A 7,939-nucleotide genomic window follows, 5' to 3' on the forward strand; every position below is an offset into this window, starting at 1 on the left:
TAGGGATTTCGTAGGATTTACTCCTTAGTTGCCCTATGGATTTTTGAGATCCCGAAGTCCGACCTTTTACTTGATGTTCTAGATATCAAACCATAATTATCTATGGATTACGCTAGCACATCAAGGAGAACATTAGAAGCGGAGTGCTAAATGTCTCTCGGTCGATCGTCCAGATTTTGTCTCCTTGGCCTCGCTAGGGTGAAATCTGAGATGATGTTATCTTCCTATGCATCTGCATCGTCCATCGTTGTTCATCATGGTGGTATGTTGTGTTGCCAGGATCCTTGACACGGATGTTGGTAAAACCTTGATGAATATGGAAATGCTCAAGTTCTTGAGAGCACGCACAAGCGCTAGGTGTTATCATCGGCACTAACTGGGTTTGCTCTCAGCTTCCTCGGTTATACTATAACTTCTCAAACAGTGGATTCACTCTTTATTGTTGGGTTCTTCCCCAGTTACCAGAATCATTCCCAGCATTTGCATTTTGTTCCCAGCTTGCACCGCCAATGTGCCATTCTACCATGGGTCTCTTCCATTTCCGGTGATAAGCAAATTCATCCATTGCGTTGTCTTCAACAAGGTAATCCACATCATCCAAGTTTGAGTATGCCATTCTACCGACCCCCTCCAAATGATCGCTTGTGATTGCCTTAGGCTGGTTTAAAGAGTTTCAATGATCTCTGAATCAAAAGTAATTCTTTTTGCCACTTAAGGGGATATCTCTACGAGTCACCTTCCCTAAGGTGTATCGTTATGGTATCATGGCAACTCAACTCCTCGCTACGTTAACAATCGTTTACCACCTTCTTAAGTGTGGAATTATTGTCCACCTAGTGAACCTTCGTCATCCGTTTCTTCCACCCCTCTTGATGTGTATCTCGTGTCTCAACCCGAGAGATGGTTCTATGTCTCATTCCGTGAGTTGTTCGACCTTCGAGAAGATCGATCCTTCTAGAGTTTACCTTTTCTCTTCTTGTCATGATTAGCTAGAGTTCTCAGAGCAAGACATCAAGACAATGATGGTGATTGAATCAACGTTCATTTGAAGTGCCACCTGGATCGTGAAGATTATACTAGTTTGCGTTTCCCCTTCATCTTACCCTACGCTTGAATCTCGAGACGAGATTCTTGTTTAGTGGGGGTGAGTGGTTACATCCCTAGCTTCTGGTAATGCTCTAGGCCAGCTTCATCTGTGCATCATGTTTAAATTTTTTAAACTTGAACTGAGGAATTTAGAAGCCTCAAAACCCTAAATATAAGAAGGGCAAAAACCCTAAAAATCTCATTCATTGTTCCAAAATGCTCTTCTTAAATGTTTGATAATTTTTGGCAAGGGTTCTGGTCCCAACCAAAATATTGAACATTTTTAAGGATTTATTTTTGGGACTTTGAATTTAAATCATTAGCTATTTGAATTTGAATTATATTCATATAACTAGAATATAATTTCAAATACCCCTGAAATATTTTATGAGCTTTTGGAAAAGTCCATCTAGCCAAATAAAAATATTCAGAGGAGTTTTTGGCATTGTTTGAATTATTTTTAAAATTCAAAACAGTGGCAAAACAGATTAAATAAAAGAAAACAGAACTGAAATGGAAATAAAAAGAGCAGAAGCCTACCTAACTCACCTGCAGCCCACCTGGCGGCCACCAACCGGCCCAGCCGGCCCAGCCCATCTCCACTCTCTCCCCTGTCGTCTTCCTCCCTGCCAGGAGGACGGGCACGCGCCCGGCGCGCGCGGCCACGCGCCCCGGCCACCTCCTGCTTCCCGGCCACCTCCTGCTTCCCCCGGCCTCCCTAGCGACGCCACGACGAGGCCTCGTGTCCCCTCGCTCCTTTTCCTCCCCCGTTGCATCCCCTCTCTCCTCTGCTCCCTCTCTCTCGCCCGGACCGAACGGAGCCGCCGCCACCGACGAGCTCCCTCGCGGCCACCGCCACCCCCTCTCCTCCCCGACGCGCTCCCGAGCTCCGCCGGTCCTCCCTCATCCTCCTCGTCGTCTCACGCGACCAGAAGACCCCCTGGATGCCCAGCAGCGCCGTCGCCGACGCCATCTTCGTTCCCTGCACCGACGGCCGCCGTTGACCGATTCGTCGTCACCAGGCCGTCCCCGAGGCCGCTGAGATCACCTACGACCCCGCCGTGAGCTCCTGATCATCCTCCCCTCTTCGTTTTCTCTCTAGCATGCCGTAGCCGCCGCGCCTCTCTCCCCCGACAGCACGCCGCCGCACGAGCTCATCGTCGACGAGGCTCCGGTGGCCATTTGGTCCCGTGCGTGCCTCCGTTGGGATCGTGAGCTCTCGTAGAACGCGTAGGTGCTAACCGTGGACCCTCCCGTGCACAGTGTCGTCGTTTCCATCGACGCCCGAACTCCGGTCGCCGCCAAAACTCGTCGCCGGCGAGATTCCGGCTGCCCCGTGACCACCCGTCTGGTCCATTAGATGCGCGAGTGCAAGAGCTCCTCCCCGGTGCGCTCAGCGCGCCAAACCATTGCCCCTAGCTCAAATCCGAGCCGCGCCGCCGTGCGGAATGGTCGCCGCCGGCGAAACTCCGGCAGGAGCTGACGTGGCTCCGTCATTAGGAGCTAACCCAGCTATTTAAACAACCCACAGCCACTGACAGTGGGCCCCACCCCTGGTCAAACCCCAGTTAGCGCTGGGTTTGACCGGGATTAGCTCCTATGTCACTGACGTGTGGACCCCACACGTCAGGTTTGACCCGAGCCAGCCCAGTTGACCCTGCTGACGTCACTATGACGAGGTGCTGACGCCATAATTCATTTCTGGATTTATTATTATTCAGGAAATTCCAGAAACTTGTAAAAACTTCTAAAAATCATAGAAATTCAACCGTAACTCCAAATTAAATAATTTATATATGAAAAATTATCAGAAAAATTCAAGGAATCCATCTGTACCATTTTCATGCATGATAGAACAACTTATAGCTGCTGTTTAGCACAAATCAATTAAATGGCATTTGAATAATCACATATGGAGTTTAAATTTGAATCTTGTATTCAAACCAACTTCATTTAATCTGTTGCTAGTTGCATTAGCTCAAAACACATTCATTTTGCCATGTCATGATCATGCATCATATTGTGCATTGCATTGATTGTGTTCCCTTCTATGTTGCCGGTATTTGTCCCCTCTCGATAGACGTGATACCGATGATGTGATCGTTGACACTGATGAAGACTCAATGCTATCTTCAGAAGTGCCAGGCAAGCAAAACCCCCTTGTTCATTCCGATAAAATCCCACTCTCTCGCTCCTGCTCTCTTTTACTGCATTAGGACAACATCGACATATTTGATACTTGCTGCGGTAGCTGAACCCCTTTATCCTTTGCATGACCTGTCATTGCCACAGTAAATAGATGAAACCCACTAGCATGAGTAGGAGTTGTTTGAGCCCTGATGTGCCTACTCATTCATGCTTGTTGTCATGCCTGCTACTGCTTAGAGTTGTGTCAGGTCTGATTCATCGGGGATGAATCAGAGGCGTGTGAACATGTCCCAATGTGTGTGAGCTAAGTGTGTGAACACGATTTGGTAAAGGTAGCGGTGAGAGGCCATGTAGGAGTACATGGTGGGTTGTCTCATTGCAGCCGTCCTCAGGAACTGAGTTCTGTGTTTGTGATCCATGACCAGCTACTACCACACATTGGAATGCTTAAGTGCCCCTCTCGACTTATTAATCAACATGATCTCTGTCCAGGAGTTGCAACTAGTTTCTGGTGTTTGTAGGTAGTGTTAGTAGTCTACCAAGTGGCACCCGGTACAGGTGGGCTTGGGACAGACTAGGCACAGTGGCACGGTGTACCAAGTGGCACCCGGATGGTGGGCTTGGGAACCCTGCTCACATCGTTTGGGGCCGTAAGCGACACCCCGGTCGGATCTCCTTGCGGATGGAACCCGAATAGGCGATAAACCTGGACTAGAGACTTGTTCGGTTAGTCAGGTCGTGGCCGACTCCCTCGCCCGGCTTCCGCTTGAAGGTTGCCGAGGTACATGACGTGTACAGGGCGGTAAGTGGCGAGAGCGTGTGTGAAGAAGTACACCCCTGCAGGGTTAACATCATCTATTCGAATAGCCGGATTCCTCGGATATGGAAACTTGGACCCCTTGCATAGTTCATAGACAAGTGAAAGTGGATACTCTAAAATACGCAAGATAAGCGTGAGTGCTATGGATGGCGTTCTCGTAGGGAGACGGGAGCGGATCCATAGTGGTGTATTGATATGGTGAATATGTGGACTCGTGTGCGCCACCTCAAAAGAGTTACTTGCAGTCGTAGTTCAGGTTAGCCACCGAGTCAAAGCTGGCTTGCTGCAGTTAAACTCCACCACCCCCTTTGTTGATAATGATGCATATGTAGATAGATCTGATGTAAGTCTTGCTGGGTACATTTGTACTCACGTTGCTTAATTTATGTTTTTGCAGAGAGACTTCAGTCTCACTAGTAGTTCCACGTGGACTTCGATGTTTAGCTTGTTACCTCAGCTACGATCTTGTGCCCTCCGCAGGATCTGGTAGATAGTCAGGCTTCTCAGCCTTTTTCATTTATAGTTGTCTGTACTCAGACATGTTAAGCTTCCGCATGTGCTTTGACTTGTATGCTCTGATTGTTGGGTCATGAGACCCAGGTTTGTAATATCTCGCTCCTCGGAGCCTATTGAATAAATACTTGAGTTGTAGAGTCATCTTGTGATGCCATGTTGTATCTGCACATATCGAGCATATTGTGTGTATGTTGTTGAAATGCTTGGTATGTGTGGGATCTGACTATCTAGTTGTTTATCCTTAGTAGCCTCTCTTACCGGGAAATGTCTCCTAGTGTTTCCACTGAGCCATGGTAGCTTGCTACTGCTCCGGAACACTTAGGCTGGCCGGCATGTGTCCTTCTTCGTTCCTGTGTCTGTCCCTTCGGGGAAATGTCACGCGATGAATACCGGAGTCCTGTTAGCCCGCTACAGCCCGGTTCACCGGAGTCCTGCTAGCCCAGTGCTACAGCCTGGATTCACTCGCTGATGACCGACACGTTCGATGTTGGGTCATGGATGCCTGTCCCTGTAAGTCTGTGCCACTTTGGGTTTACGACTAGTCATGTCAGCCCGGGCTCCTTATCATATGGATGCTAGCGACATTATCATATACGTGTGCCAAAAGACGCAAACGGTCCCGGGCAAAGGTAAGGCAACACCCGTGGGAATACCGTGCGTGAGGCCGCAAAGTGATATGAGGTGTTACATGCTAGATCGATGTGGCATTGAGTCGGGGTCCTGACAATTTCCAAAATATGGATTTCCACAATTATGTGAACAAGGCGATAACATTTGTCATATCAAAGGATATAATGATGTATGCTCGAGGAAAAACATACACACTGAAACATTGGTTGAAAGTTGCACCCGAAATATGGGCTTAGGTAGCATGACCGATGTTATAATGGTGATTCGATAACCAATGGTCTAAGAATGAAATGTCGACCATTAAGTTCAAAGCAATAGGGATGCTAGAAGCAAAGAATCCAAACAACACTGTCCACTTGTTGGAATCAACATGGGAACCAAGAAAAACTGGTGATGGTGAGAAGTATCACTATACCAAGAATTCTCAAGAGGTGGTGAAATTCTCACGACATTCTTGACATAAAAGATAGTAATACTCCAAGGTACAGAAGAGCAATTGTTGGATAGCAAGGAACTCAAGGTATAACACAAAACACAAACAAGTTTGTGTTGGAGGGAAGGCAGTAGAGTGGTTAATGATAACACTAATCATCAAGGGAAAGGATGGTCCTTCTCAACATAAATTCAATTGATATCCTGGAAGAGCTCAGAATGCTGATGATGATCACGACATAGCAGTCGGGAGATTTCAAGATGTAATCGATCGGCGATGACATCAAGTCAAAGGAATGGTGAAGCAAAAGGTTTTTGGAACCATGGGTACGACATCAACTCGGAATCAAGCTTGCCGTTCGAGGTGAACAATAAGACGAGGAAGATCGACGTAAGCTTAGCTCATCATCGAAAATTTTGCTACGGGGAGAAGGGCCAGGTAGCATAGTTAAAATTTAGCACAATAATGATGTAGCCGATCAGGCTTTGGATGACTTGAAGGATTATTAAACTCGTAAGCAATGAAAATTACTAAGAGTTATTGAGTCGGAGTGCGGACTCGATTCACTATTTGGTGTTATCGGTTGACGACAACCAGAACCCATGAAAATTGGAATCGGTGAGAAATAACAGTTCATGAAGAAACCATAAGAAGTTATGCAGTTCCACGATAATCTCGAGATACCAGAGTGTAATACTCAACGGTAGATCAAAGTAAAGGCTGGATTGGGGTATTGATTCGCAAGAAGCTTCCATGATAAGTTCCACATCGGGTCCATGGGCATGAACACAAGTTCAAGGTCGACTCCCACTTCTTCAATGTATAACCTTCCATTCACCTCTTGCTTTTTGAAAATGTCATTAGTTGTTGAAAGTTTTACCTGGTGCAATACCAGATAAGTATGACCCGTGAAATCTTTCGTGTTCACACAGATTAAAGAAGGCATAGGTTCAACCCATCAGGGCATCGTAGAAACATATTGTCAGGAGTAAATATTACAAGCTCGAAAGTAGAGCATGGTTGACAAGGCAAATGATACAATTTACCAACGACATTATGTATCAGGGGAAAAACTCAAGGTTTCGAGAATATCCAGGAACGGTCGGATAATAATCCACCAAACGATCTGGTGGACCGCCAAATGTGAGCATATATGTTCAACCAGAAGAAGAAATAATGCAAAAGGCATCGGATTAAAGAAACAACTAACTAATTCAAAGCTTAATGCAAAGAAATTTTATGATTTCCAAACAAAGGGATCAGAAGGAATCGTTCTGATTGAAAATGAATAAGTTCAATAGACTTAGAAGCACAACCAATCAAGGCATTGATTGGTCAAGAACCGGATCATACCCAGACGATGACTGGGCCGGAAGGATAATCCTAGGATTCGACTGATGATTGTGAACATTCACAACTTATTGATTCAATGGACTCAAAAATGATAGTGACAAAGGATGCCAATAAGATTACTATAGTTATGGGATTAACCATAATGCAAGAAAGCAAGAATTTCAAGAACAACAGGCTGTTGAGGATTTTCGGAAGATCAAATAGTATTTCAAAGGCTTATGTGAAACACCTAAACAATTGAGAATGAGCGGATACTCGATAAGTCCAAGGAATTATCCTTAGGGTTATTCTTGTGGCAAAGAACTATAAGGCAGTAAGTTCAAAGGATTCTCGGAACAACGGAGAGCATTTCGTTGCACCTTGTAATAACAAGATCAATGTGATTGAATGTAAGAATGGCGGGTGTATGCAGTTATCCATAAGGATATAACAGTGGTAGGGAATTTGCAAAAGTAGTGGGCACAAGTGTCTCGGGAGAACATCATAGAGTATCTTTGAAATCTTCTGGGGCAGTAGGCGATCATCTGTGATAAGGGGCTCTCCGGGAGAAAGTAGTTTCGAGAACCTAGAGTCAGATTTAGTAAAATCATTTAACCCGAATAGAAGAGAGATCAAAGTCCCAGAGTATAGACGAGGAGTAAAAGCTCCTAATACCACCCAAATGGCTAAGTGTGACCATAAGACACACAACCATGTTAGTAAAAGTTTTGTAATGTCTAGACTCGACTTCAGCCAAGGAGTGTGGAAGGGGGATTCCTACAGGCAGTCGGCTCTGATACCAACTTGTGACACCCCCGATTCAATCGTACACTAATCATACACGCAAACGTGTACGATCAAGATCAGGGACTCACGAGAAGATATCACAACACAACTCTACAAATAAAATAAGTCATACAAGCATCATATTACAAGTCAGGGGCCTCGAGGGCTCGAATACAAGAGCTCGATCA

This window comes from Triticum aestivum, chromosome 4A (genome assembly GCF_018294505.1).
Source record: "Triticum aestivum cultivar Chinese Spring chromosome 4A, IWGSC CS RefSeq v2.1, whole genome shotgun sequence".
In the NCBI taxonomy this organism is placed as follows: domain Eukaryota; kingdom Viridiplantae; phylum Streptophyta; class Magnoliopsida; order Poales; family Poaceae; genus Triticum; species Triticum aestivum.